Genomic DNA, 14,668 nt, shown 5'->3' with positions numbered 1-14,668 from the left:
GTAGAACGACCCCACAGGATTTCCAAGGAGCGGCTGGTGGATTCCAACAGCTGACCTTTCGGTTAGCAGCCGAGGTCTTAACCACTATGCCACCAGGGTCCCTGAAGAAATGCTAGGATTTGTAACTGTGCTTGGAACTCTGATCTTTTTGGGTCTTTAGGATGGATGATATAATTTTGTAGTTTACTCAGGGACACTGAGGTTCTGTATGCATTTCCCATTTGATTAAACTTACAGTGGTTTCCTATTTTAAACCTCCAGTGTGGATTTGCAGAGGAACACCAGGCTGTAATTCTATTCCTGTCTGTGTGACTCCTGAGAAGATAACAGGGTCCTGAAACTGCAACCTTGTTGATGGAACAAAAAATGCTTTTCCCCAGAAAGTAAATACAGCTTCAAGCTCTGACATTACGAATAATTTCTCTCATCTTGCCCAGGAATTTCTGAGGGCAAAATCGATTCAAGCACCTATATGGTTTATTTTAATACAGGCAGCATCCTTTCATCTCAGCTCTGTTTATCTTTTATGCATGTATGTACATATATTCATTAGCTTTCATTTTTGTAAAGTTGAAAGCAGAACCTGAACTTGGCAGGGCTCCCTCAAAGGTGAGCAGACACCATTTCTCCTACTATTGCTCTATCCTGATCATCGGTGAAGTTTCTAAGAAAGGAATTTCTCTCACAGGTAATTTAAAGGTTTGTTACATTTCAAAGGGAAGATCTTTTCTTCCCTCTTGCATATTGAATGATTTTTTCCAAGTAACAAAAATGCTGAAAAGGACCTCTTACATTCATTAACAGCCCAAAGATAAATGCTTGGCAACACTGGGATCCGCTGGGATTGTAATCCCTGCATCATGGAAAGCAATCAGAGAACCAAATGTCACACCCAGGTGGGCCAGAGTGAAGGATATTAAAAATACCCGCACCCACAGGGACTGAGTGAGGCTGAGACAATAATTGCATCATCTAAACTAATTCATTTAGAGTTTAATATGAAGCAAATGAATTGAAAGTAACTAAAAATATCATTAAATGTAGCTGCAGCCCAGAAATTACCATCATGTTCTTTGCCTCTTTGTTTAATACCCTCAGGATCAGAAAGAGCTTAGCTGAGCCGTCATTCTGGAAATCTCTAGTTCATCCCAGGAAGTGCATGTATCCATTCTAGAAAGGATCTAACGTACCATCCTAAAGAAGGCAGCATCACAGTGGTTATAAGCGAGAGGTTTGGTATCAGGCAAAAACACATTCCCCAGAGAAGGTAAATTTAGTTACCTTCTCTGACCCGCAGATTCCTCATCTGTAAAATGGAGATGGTACTAGCTACCTCTTACTGTTCTTGTGAGCACTTCAGGAGACAATTATCTGTAAAGTGTACAGCTCAATGTGTGGTGTTGTAGATAGATAGATGATAGAAGATAGATAGGCAGGCAGGTAGGTAGGTAAGTAGGTAGGCAGGTAGATAGACAGACAGATAGACAGATTACCGCTGTGAGTCATCTCCGACTCATGACAACCTTATGTATAACAGAACAAAATGTTGCCCAGTCCTGTGTCATCCTCACAATCACCAGCTTGTTCAAGTCTATTGTTGCAGATATTGTGTCAATCCAGTGAGGGTCTCCCTGCCCTCACCGACCCACCACTTTGCCAAACACAATCCCCTCCTCCAGTGATTGACCCCTTCCAATGATTTTCATTGGCTAATTTTTGAAAGGAAACCTTGGTGGCACAGTGGTTAAGAGCTCAGCTGCTAACCAAAAAGTCGGCAGTTTGAATTTCCAGTTTGCTCCTTGGAAACCCTATGGGGCAGTTCTACTTCATCCTATAGGGTGTTCATGCATCAGAATCAACTCAACGGCAATGGGTAATAAATTTTTGGAAGTAAGTTGCTGGGCCTTTCTTCCTAGTCTGAAAGCTCTGCTGACCCTGCTGATATTTAAAATATTGATAGCATAACTTCCAACGTCATAGAACCCACTAGCTACCACGGTACAACAAACTGGCAGGTGGGTGGTGGATGGCAGATAGTTAGGGGTCTGTGAGTGTTAGTCATTATTTATAGCATAATGGGCAAGAAACTTGGTCTAGAAGATAACACCCTGGCTAAAAACAATACCATGTCTTTATGCAAGTAACACGCACCTCTGTGTTTGTTTGCCTGCCCCTGCCCCCAGGTATTAAGAGCACCATGCTAATTTTTCTTTAACAGCAACTTGTGGAAAAGGATTGGCCTGGCAGTACTTGCAAGGGTGCCTCATGCGGGGAGGGGGGCACAGCTGTCAAACAAATGCAGAAAATTACAAATGCATATAAGCTAAACTACTGTCTGGTTTTAAGAAGACTTAAGTGGATATTTTTGGTTTAAGGTTTAAAGATTCTTTTGCTTAGGTCAGTTGAAGATGGGCTCTGTTCCTTGCAACCAAAGAGTTCTGGCTAACGTAGCTTAGCTATGGGCAGAGAAGAAAGATGGCAGAGTCGGAGGGAGAGGGAGGCAGCAAGTCACTGAATAAACATTTCTCCTCTGCCCCACTACCCACAGAGGGAACCCATGGTCCTGACTTACCTTCTGGTCCCTGAATCCTTGCGGAGATAAGAAGTAGCTAAATTAATATGGGGAAAGGACAGTGGTGGTTTGGTGGTAAAATTCTTGCTTCCATGCAGGAGCCCATCCAGGAGACCCAGGGTCAGTTCCTGGGTTCAACGCACTTCATGCACGGCCTCTACCAGCCTGTCGGTGGAGGCTTATGTGTTGCTGTGATGCTAAACATGTTATGACAGAGCTCCCGGACTAAGACACGGAATAAAGGCCTGAGAATCCACTTCCAAAAATCGGTCAGTGAAAACCCTGTGTCTCTCCAATAAATGGTGCTGAGAAAATTGGATTTCCACATGTGGAAAAATGAAACAGGATCCAGGCCTCACATTATACACAAAAACAAATTCAGAATGGATTAAGGACCTAAATGTGCAAACTAAAATCATAAAATTCTTAAAGAAAAAGCAGGGGCAATGCTGTCAGGACTAGCTTTTAACAATGAATTATGTAATAGGATAAAAACAGCAAAAGACAAAATAAATAATTGGGACCTCATAAAAATTAAAAACTTCTGTTCATTGAAAGACTTTTCCGAAAAAATGAAAAAACAAGCTACCAACTAGGAGAATAGCTACGGAAACCATATATCTGACAAGAACCTAATATCCAAAATATATATAAAATTTTGACAACTTAACAACAAAAAGATAAGTCAATCATAAAATGGGCAAAGGACTTGAATAGGCAGTTCACCAAGAGGGCATTCAAATGGCCACCAAACACATGAAAAGATGCTCAGTATCATTAGCCATCCAAAACCAGTGCCATCGAGTCGATTCTGACTCATAGCGACCCTATAGGACAGAGTGGAACTGCCCCATAGAGTTTCCAAGGAGCCCCTGGTGGATTTGAACCGCTGACCCTTTGGTTAGCAACTATAGCACTTAACCACTACGCCACCAGGGTTTTCTTATTAGCCATCAGAGAGCAAATCCAAATCACAGTGAGATACAATTTCACTCCCACTAATTGACAGCACTGGCTTAGGATGGCTAGGAGCCCTGGTGGCACAGTGTTTAAGAGCTTGCCTGCTAACCAAAAGGTCAGCAGCTCCAATTTACCAGCTGCTCCTTGGAAACTCTATGGGGCAGTTCTACTCTGTCCTATAGTGTCGCTATGAGTCAAAATCAACTTGACAGCAATGGGTTTGGGTTTAAAATGGCTAAAATTTGAAAAAACAGAAAATAACAAACGTTGGCAAGTATGTAGGGAAATTGAAACCCTTACCCATTACTGGGGGGAATGAAAAATGGTACAGCCACTGCGGAAAACAGTGTGGCAGCTCCTCAAAATACTAAAAATAGAACCATCACGTGACTCAGCAATTCCACTCCTAGGTATATACCCAAAAGACTTGAAATCAGTGACTCCAACAGAAACTTGTACACAAATGTTCATTGTACCACTAATCACAATAACCAGAAGGTGGAAACAACCTAAATGCCCATCAACAGATTAATGGACTTGTAAATTACAAGACCAGGCTTAATGGTCTGACTGAGACCGGAGGGACCCTGATGGCCATGCTCCCTGGATCCTTTGATAGCCCAAGATTGGAACCATTGCCAAAACCAACTCTACAGACAGGGATTGGCCTGGACTATAAGATAGGCAATGATGCTGGTGAGGAGTGAACTCCGTCGCTCAAGTAGACACATAAGACCAGGCAGGTAACTCCTGTCTGGTGGTGAGATGAGAAGGAAGAGGGGGACAGGAGCTGGTTGAATGGACACGGAGAATACAGGGTGAGGGGGGAGAATGTGCTGTCTCATTAAGGGGAGAGCAGCTGGGAGTGCACAGCAGGATACGTATGGCTTTTTGTTTGAGAAACTGACTCGATTTGTAAACTTTCACCTAAGGCACAATAAAAAAAAAAAAAAGGCAGATGATAGGATAGACAAAATGTGGTACGTACATACAATGGAATACTACTCAGCCAGCAGGAGAAATGAAGTCTTGATACATGCTACAGCGTGGATGGAGCTGGAGGACGTTATGCTGAGTAAAATAAGTCAATCACAAAAGGACAAATATTGTATGACCTCACTTATATAAAAAGGTAAATGTATAGAGAACAAAGTTTATTAGTGGTTACCAGGGGCAGGAGGGAGGGGGAAATGGAGGGGTTAATGGTGATGAAAATATCTCATTGATTAAGGGTAGGGTTGTACAGCCAATTATTATAATTGCTGTCAAAGAGTTGTACACCTGTGAAAAGCTGAATTGGCAAAAGTTGTGTTATAGATATATTTACAACAACAACAAAAGGGTAGTTGCCGAGGCTGCTTTTGTGCAAGTAAAAACCTCATGGGATTGGTTTCTTGGTTTGGAGGTTTAGGGTCATGGCTTCATGGGACATCCCAGTTAATTGGCCTAATAACCATGTTTGGTGCTTCTGTACTACCACTTAGTTTGTTGAGTAGTACTGGGCTCTTAAAAGCTTGCAAGCAGCCATACAAGGCACAACAATTGGTCTTTGTTCACCTGGAGCGACAGAGGAACAAGGACAGTCAGGAATGGAAGGAGGAGATGGAATGTGTGGCTAACTGCCTCCATGAACAGCTGCCTCTCTTGCCATGAGACCAGAAGAACTGGATAGTGCCTGGCTTCCATTACTGAACATTTTGACCAAAAATTTTGATCAAAGATTCTATAGAAGAAACCTAATCAAAAGGGGGAAAATGTCAACAGAATTTCCAATTCTCATAGATTCCATACTTCCTGGAGCTGTGAAGTTTGGATGAACCCCTGAAACTGTGCCCTGACATTATCTTTAAGCCTTAAACCAAAAATATCCCCTGAATCTTCTTAAAACCAAACAATAGTTTAGCTTAACTAGTAAAAAATGTCTACTCGGAGCATTATGCTCTTTTAAGAACTATCTATATGAGATCAAAGTGATGACAGCAACTGGAAAGATTAGATAGGAAGCTCAGGGGGCAGTGAGTTTATGTTAATTGGGGAGGAACAACTCAGAAAAGAGGTGAGAATGGTTGCACAAAATGTCACTAAATGATACATGTAGGAACTGTGGAATTGGTGTATTTTTGCTGTGCTTATTCTCAAAAACAATAAAATAAATAAAACTGGAAAAAAAAAAAAAACAGAAAAAGAAAACCCTATGCAACATGAAGCACAACAATCCAATCCCAACCGATCATGGGGATGGCACAGGACCAGACGACATTTCTTTCTGTTGTGCACTGAGTCACTGTGAGACTGGGGCCAACTCGATGGCACTAACAAAACAGATTAATATGTTGATAAAAAGCCAAAAACTGGTTGCCATTGAGTCGATTCCAACTCATACTGACCGTAAAGGACAGAGTAGGTCTGCCCCATAGGGCTTCCAAGGAGCAGCTGGTAGATTCAAACTATTGGCCTTTTGGTTAGCAGCCAATCTCTTAACCACTGCACCACCAGGGCTCTGATATGATATTACATATCTATTAAAATTTTTTATTGTAAAGGTTCTGCCCTAGAATCTTGAAGAACGGGTTCATCTTTGATTTTCTCATAGGATTTAGCACAGTGCTTGGAACATAGAAGGGACCCAGGTATTTGTTGAATAGAACAAACACGTTGCCCATTTACCAACCTCTCCTTCACTTCCTTACATAAGATGGAAAAGAACGGACGATTTTTTCCTAGCGCAAATAAAATCATTTGCATAGACACTGCAGGGAAAAGGGGCAGATGAGACAGGCAACTGTAGTGTCCTCCTCCCTTCTACCTCTGGGGAACCCACTGATTGCTCCCCTGATTCTGTATTTACTACTCTTTTTTTTTTTTTTTACCACTTCCCTTGGTGCCCATCATATGACACCCAATACATTTTTCATCTCAGAATTTGGGATAAGATAATTCAGACTTACATGCAGGGAAGAGTGAAGAATTAAGATCAAATCTCTCTCACATTCTTGTCCACAGAAGGGAATTAGGAGGTAAGGTGTCCTTTAAATTTGCTGGAAGTCTGAGGGAGAATGGCTCCTTTTCCCACAGGCTGACTTCTTTTTCCTCCTCTTGAATGGCCACTCTGCTTTAGAACCCAAGGAAGCATTTACTGTGACCAGCACCTTTCCACAGCTCGAGAACTCCTGACAGCCCAGAGCTGGGACATTACTCTGTGCTCATGGAGGAGAGTGCCAAGTTTAGGTGACAAAGTCAGTTTCCCTAAGAATCAGTTTATAGCTTAACTTCTCTCCTGTCTGACCAAGTAAGTCCCAAACCCTCTTTTGGGGAGAACCTTCCCATTCAGAATGACATTTTACATTTAGACATTTTCAATCTAGTTGATATCTCACTTTAAAGATCATTTTTCCCTTTCCTGCCAGCCATGACTTAAGCAAGGACACAGTTTATAAATAACTTCCGCTTTCAGTCTTCCAAAAGAGCAAACCCAAGGGCTCAGCACCATGTAGAGTGGAAAACATTGGGATGAGTAGAAGACCTGGGTTCTAAACCAAGCTTTATAAGGCATGTAGGTCTACTGGAGGTGTTTATTAGATGTGTGGACTTAGGCAATTTACCTAACCTTTCTGGCCACAGTACTTACCTCATAGATTATTGTGGGGATTAAATCAAACAATATTTGCGAAAAATTTAGCATGGCACCAGACATAATATAAATGGCTCAAAAAATAAAATAAAAACCCTTCTATTATGAGCATTTTCATTACTATACCAAAAACGAAACCAAGCCCACTGCCATTGAGTCAATTCCAACCCATGGCAACCCCATGTGTTACAGAGTAGAACTGCTCCATAGGATTTTCTCGGCTGTAATCTTTAAGGAAGCAGATTGCCAGGCCTTTCTGCAATGGTGCTGCTGGGTAGATTCGAACCACAAACTTTTAGGTTTAGTAGTTGAGAGCAAACCGGTTGAGCCACCCAGGGAGCCCCACTCTTACTATCACTGTAGTCTGGCAGCAGCTTTTTCTTAAAGAATATGTGTTCTTCCAAACAAATGACTGTACCCATCAACGAACAGCTGAAATGGAAGGAACAACAAATTCACATGGAACTGAACTGACCGCAGACACTGCCTCCAACAGTCTGGTGCAAACTGCATTTAAATGGAACCGGTTTTATTGTTGTTGTTGTGTTGTTTGCTTAGCAATGTCTGAAGATCCACATTTGGCATTCTGTGCAACTCTCTTGGGCCTGCGTGGGGATCGTGAATCCCAAGGAAGAGGGCAGTGGGCTAAGCTCTCTATGTATTAATTATCTAGGGAGCTGATGATGATGATGATGGTGGTGGTGATTTTTTTAAACAATAAGACCACTACTTTAGCATATGCTTTTATTTCTGTAGAATTGAAAGGAGGTCTGCGTGTGGAGAAAGAATACTAAAGACCAAAGAATGACAAAGAGATCTCCCAACGTCTTGTTAAGAATCTTGCATGATTGCATCAAGATGAAATTGTTCACGCAGAAAACACCAATGAGAAAGTTGTTAGAAAAGGATGAAGAGGGATTTTTCATAATTATTGTAATGGATAGCAGAAAGTGATATAAAACCCAACCAAACCAAACCCACTGCCGTCCAGTCAATTCCAACTCATAGCGACCCTATAGGACAGAGTAGAACTGCCCCACAGAGTTTCCAAGGAGTGCCTGGTTAGCAGCCGTGGCACTTAAGCACTATGCCACCAGGGTTTCCAGAAAGTGATATAAATATCAGTAATAACAGTAGCCAGCATTTACTGAGTCTTACTTTGTACAAAGTTCTGGGTTAAGCCCTTTATAGGCATCATTTCATTTCATCTGCACTGTTGCCCTAAGAAGGAGGTATTTTCCATCATAGTTTATAGAAGCTGAGAGAAATGATGTGATTCAGCCAGGCTCGTGGAAATTGTAGCAGAGACAGAAACTGAACGCAGACCTGCCTGCTTCTCGATAAGATCGTTCCTAACCATTACATGAGTACATTGATCCTGCCCCTTCTGTACATGCCGGTGGAGGAGGAGGTAGAAGGGATATTTTGGTGGGCAAGAAAGATTCCTTTTCCTTTTTTTAGATGTTTGGTAACCAAGTACAGGCCCATTCACCTGAGCTATAGCTCTGGGTTGCCAATTTTTCTGTTGGTCTGGTAACTCTGGTGACTTTCTTTGATTTTCACGTCAGATTGCCACATATATTAAACTTTTTGTTATTGGTATATATCACACACCCCCAAATTCACCCTTTCAAAGTGTACAATTCACTGGGTTTTAGTATATTCACAGAGATCTGCAACCACCACCACTCAGGTTTCCATATTTGGAAAGTATCTTATAATATAGGGTTTCTGCGGGAGTTGAGCAAATTCATATGACTCTGCCTTTAAAGGGTTTGCAGTCTTGTTGAGACAACTCTGTTTATAAGCTTGAGGCACTCTCACGATCTAAAATAAAAGAGAATAATACAGTGCGAAACATAAAAAAAATACTCTTGGTAAATGCTAAGGGAGGAGAGGAATTAACAATCAGGCGAAGAATTATGAGGGAGTCCTTAGGTCTCAGACAGACCTTGGACATGGGGGAAAATCAGAGAGGTGGTATCTTAGTTACCTAGTGCTGCTGTAACAGAAATACCACAGTGGGTAACTTTAACTAACAGAAATTTATTTTCTCACAGTTTAGGAGGCTAGAACTCCAAATTCAGGGCACCGGCTGTAAGGGAAGGCTCTCTCTCTGTTGGCTCTGAGGGAAGATCCTTGTCTCACCTTGTCTAGCCTTGGCGTTCCTTGGAGATCTCTGTGGCATCTATCATTCCCCATTTGTGTTTACTTCTTTTGTGTCTAATCTGCTTTTTTTACATCTTAAAAGTCATTAGGTTTAAGACACACTCTACACTGACATGGCCTCATTAGCATAACAAAGAGAACCATATTCCAAATGGTATTACATCCACAGGTATAGAGGTTAGGATTCCAACACATATTTTGGATGACACAATTCAACCCACAACAGGGTGTGTGAGCAGGGAGGATTCACAGATGCAAGAAACTGTCAGGCTCAATGACTCAAGTGTTAAACTCTTGCCAAGCATAACTATTTATCCTGCTGAGAGGCTGGCAGGGACTTCAATAGGAAATCGAAAAGAGAGGAGATGAAGCCCAGCTATTGCAACCACAGATCGCCTGATCTATTTGAAGGTAATTTATACAATAGTGACCAGCAGTTCCTCTCAAAAACTCAGATGTGATGTTCATTGGCTTCAGTGGGATGTGTGTTTTCTGTGGAGCAAGGCCAGCATTTGTCCCGTGGTTGGAAATTCCCTTTTTTAAAAAGCCATTTTGTTCCATTTTGAAATAAAGTGGATTGAAAGCCATGTCCCATGATGCTTCATGGTTAATAAAACTACAAAGGCATTTCTGTCTGGGCATAAAAGATTATTTTAAGCATCATCTCCTGGGCTCCTTGGTTACTAAGGGAATCCTGTCTCAGTTCAACAGCACAGACAGGCGGGTTGCCATGACAATCGTGCTAGGTCTGGTTGGAGTCGAAATACCACATGGAGGAACCACTGACGCCACAGCCTGACAGTGCCCTCTCTGCCCCTTAAAGCTTGCCCACTCCTCCTTCTAGACCCTTTTCAGCTGCCTAGTCCTTTCCACTGGGTGCCACAGGCACAGGTGGGGGGCCATCAAGGTCAGCAGCTCACCCTGTTTGATGGTCAGACTCCCCTTATGTGTTGTTCATGCCAGGCCATATTCGAGTCGCACCATGTCCTCTTGAACACATACAATCCTTTAAGCCTGGCCTTTGTCTATCTGAACAGAAAAAATACTAGACATTTACTCAAAAGTTGCACTGGGGAGTCAAAGGAAGTCTGGAAGGAGTCTTCTTTTCTCTCCTGTAAATGAGCTGGACACAGGGACAGATTACCCCGTAAGTAAGGTACACACTGGCTTACTTGTGCTTACTTACTAATCTATAGTGCACAATTTCACCTGTTTTTCACCACATCAAAGTAAAAACAATTAAGCCCATGCATAGCTTGCTTACTGTAAACATGTGCATACCTTGCTCACTGGTTAATCCACCCCTGGACATAATCTGAAGCTTTTCCACAAGGTAAATTTACCACGGTAATTACCAATTGGTCAACTTCTGCAACTACCTTAATGCAAGTCCATTCTTTTACACAAACATACAATTAGTGTACAGTCTGTAGCATCTCTCCAAAGATGGCTGCAACCATGTGTCCCATTGTACATGCTCTTCTTGCAATGTGACCTTGCCATGTTTCATTGAGGGCTGGGTTCTATGTTCCTTCTACGTGACTTCTGAGGCTAGGTCATAAAAGGTAATAATACAGTTTATGTCTGGTTCTCTTTAAATACTTCCTCTTGGAAGCCAACCATGTTGTAAGGAAGCCCAAGTAACCATGTGGAGGAGCCACACACATAGGTGGCCCAGGTGACAGCCCTGTTAAGGTTCTAGGTGACAGCCACCATTAATCACCAGACATGGAGTGAATGAGACTTCAGATTATTTCAGCCCCTAGCTGACATCACTCCCAGTCTTTGAATCATACCAGCTGAGGCTACAGATACAGTGAAGCAGAGATAAGCCAACCCCACTGTGGTCTTTATGAATTCCTGACCAACAGAAACCATACAAATAATAAAATGGCGGTTGTCCTACACCACAAAGTTTGGGGTGTTTTATCACCCAGCAGTAGTAGGAGGGACAGGTTCCCTCCACTTGAAATGCTCTCTCTCTACTCTACTCCTGAGCGCTCTTACTCTTCCCTCACCAAGTAATTCCCTCCTCTGTGAGTATCCTAGGCTGGCACTTTGTATACACACCTCTACGTTGGCCTTACCACTTTCACTGCTTACCTCCTCTGTCTCCCTTGCTACACAGTGAGCTCCTCCAGGACTGCGGTGGTTTTCTTGTTTGTTTTTTATTGTTCATTAGGTAAAAGTTTACAGAGCACGTTAGATTCCCATTCAACAATTTGTACATAAAGTATTGTGTCATGGCCAGACTTAATGGTCTGACTGAGACTAGAGGAATCCCGGTGCTCATGGTCCCCAAACCTTCTGTTGGCCCAGGACAGGAACCATTCCCGAAGACAACTAATCAGTCATGGAAGGGACTGGACAATCGACTGGAGAGAGATGCTGACGAAAAGTGAGCTACTTCTATCAGGTGGACACTTGTGACTGTGGTGGCATCTCCTGTCTGGAGGGGAGATAGGAGGGTAGAGAGGGTTAGAAACTGGCAAAATTGTCATGAAAGGAGGGACTGGAAGGAGGGAGTGGGCTGACTCATTAGGGAGAGAGTGAATGGGAGTAAGATGTATATAAGCTTATATGTGACAGACTGACTTGATTTGTAAACGTTCACTTAAAGCTCAATAAAAATTATTAAAAAAGAAAAAAAAGTATTGTGTCATGGCCTTGGTTTCATTTCCCACAATGTGTCAGCACTCTCCGCATTTCAACCCTGGGCTCCCCGTTTCCTTTTGTCTGGATTTTCTACTGCTTCCTGCCTTCTCAACTTGGCTTTTAGGCAAATATTGCCCTTTTGATCTCATATAATTGACTGTTCTAAGGAGCACATTTCTCTCGTGTGTTATTATTTATTTCATGAGCTTGCCTATTGTTTGGCTGGAAGGTGGTCTCCAAGAACAGCTTCAAATCCAAGTTAGAAGGGTGTCTTAGGGTCATTGTCTCAAGGATTTACTCAGTCTCTGTCAGATCAGTAAGCCTGGCCTTTTTTGTGAATTTGATTTTTTGTTCTACATTTTTCTCCCATTCTGTCCAGGACCCTTTGTTGTGATACCAGTCAGAGTGGTCATTAGCAGTAACTGGGCATCATCTATTTCTTTTGATCATAGGATCATGTGGTCAAGATGGTTTTGTTTTGCTGTTTTGGAGTAGAAGCAAAACAGCATAGTGATTTGGGGGTTTTGGAGCCAGACCAACCTAGTTTCAAATTTCAGCTCTGCTACTTAATAGCTAAGTAAGAAAGTCACTTACTGTCTGAGTTATCCCATATGCAAGATGGTGAATGTATCTATCTCTACTGTCAGGAGCAACCTTCACACTGTCTACTCTGAGCCCAGTGCCTGGCATATAAAATGCCAATACATAGAGGATATTATCATTATTTTTTTATTATCTCCTATACTTAGTACCAACGACAACAAAAAACATCTCAGTGAGGAACACCCTCAAGGAGATGGGTTGACACAGTGGCTGTAACAACAGGCTCAAACATAGCGACGCTTGTGAGGATGGCACAGGACCAGGTGGCATTTCCTTCTGTTGCACACAGGGTGGCTATGAGTCAGAACTGACTCGATGGCACCTAATGACAACAACATTTAGTACAGTGCAATTTGAATTCCCCAAAAATTGGAAAAAGGACAAGAAAAATTTAGGGAAAAGTCTAAACACGTTTTTAAAAATAATCTTTAATTTCAAATTTAAGGCATATCATAAACCAAGAGACAGCATGAATTAATATTTAAAAGGAAATTAAACAGCAATGAAAAATTATCATTCTGCAACATGTCAAACATATAGGACATGTTGCAAACATTACAAGAATTAGCTGACAGCCCTAAATGCAGCAACACGTGGACAACGTTATTTCCAATAAACCCTCGGTTTGAAAGCTACTCCTTCTATAGTGATTCTCATTACTTGGACACAACTTTAGCAATTCAGAAGTGAAACTATTCCTAATGTTTTATTCAGTAAGAAATATGTTTATTATACTAGCTTTTTGGTCTGAATTAATGGAGTAAGGATTTTAGAATTGTAGCACTAAAAAGAAATTGTGGAGATTACCCTCGTTCTGATGAAGAATTGAAGTCCCAGTGAGGCAAAGTGGTGTCAGGGTCCCAGGGTCTAGGGCAGTCTCCCAAGAATGACAGCAAAAGCAGTCTCCCAAAGATGACACCAGAAATGACAGGAAGATGGAGCTCAGTGCCTGAGTGCCCTGAATGAGCCTGGGCTGGGATCCTTGAGATCTGGGTCCCGTACTTGTCAGTTAACAGCATACTGCAGTGACTACATCTAGAATGATGAAACCTCAAAGACCTGGCAGGCAATCAGGAGACATGGGCTGTGTGACAGCAGACGAATGACTCCTTGCTCTGATTCAGTTCAGTAGTGGTGCCAGTGAAGGGTTTCATTAACTCAAGGTCCCTGTTCTGGACCAGGAGAGATTTGACACTAGGGGCAAAGGTTAGGGTAAAAGGCTTCTTCCTCAATACTCACAGACCACTGTATGTGATATGTTTATTTGCCAGTTTTCCTCTCTGGCCTTGGAGGAACTACAGGGCAACGGCAGCAACGTATTTGTCATAGAGAATAAAAGAAACGGAATGGCTAAGAACAGAAGCTCTCTGGTCACACTGCTGAGATTTAAATCTAGCTGGATGACTTCATTTAAGTTAAATAATCTCTCTGTACCTGTTTTCTCAACTGTAAAATGAAGATAATTATAGTATTATCACATGGGTTTGTTATAAAGATTAAGTGAAAAAATATACTGAGAGTGAAAATGAACCCTGTTAAGTAATCATGCTATAGTGCTTATAACATCAACACAATTTTTCCAACAGACCACACCCAAGACCACACACAGCTACAAATGATTAACAATTCTTCCTTCTGAGTGATTGCTGCTGTCTTACCAAAGTCACTTCCTGTCCCACTCTGGATTCTTCCTGCCTCCTAAAAAATGCTCTTGAAACGCCCAGTTGCTGAACTGCACTTGCTTCTTCATGGCATATGATTCAAAACAAGCCCGTTTCCTTGATGCCACCTTAAAATCACTCATCAGAAGCCCAAATCCTATAACAAGCCCTCTCAACTCACACAGAAATGTTATGTGTGTGTTCTCTCTTGCTGTAGCAAGCTAAATAAGCCTAACTTTGTTTGAATTGAGATGTGCTTCTGGTGGTCTTTGGCTGGTGGGCTTCCACAATTCTGAGCACATACTATATGCACAAGAAATGCTAGGTATTGGCAGTAGTGGTCAAGTCTTCTTATCCCAGCACACCTCAAGACAAGTTTGTCCAATGGAGGGTCATTCTTATTTAACTGGCGAACTA

This window comes from Loxodonta africana, chromosome 27 (genome assembly GCF_030014295.1).
Source record: "Loxodonta africana isolate mLoxAfr1 chromosome 27, mLoxAfr1.hap2, whole genome shotgun sequence".
In the NCBI taxonomy this organism is placed as follows: domain Eukaryota; kingdom Metazoa; phylum Chordata; class Mammalia; order Proboscidea; family Elephantidae; genus Loxodonta; species Loxodonta africana.
The sequence above is the reverse complement of the archived record's forward strand: the minus strand, read 5'-3'. Positions refer to the sequence as shown.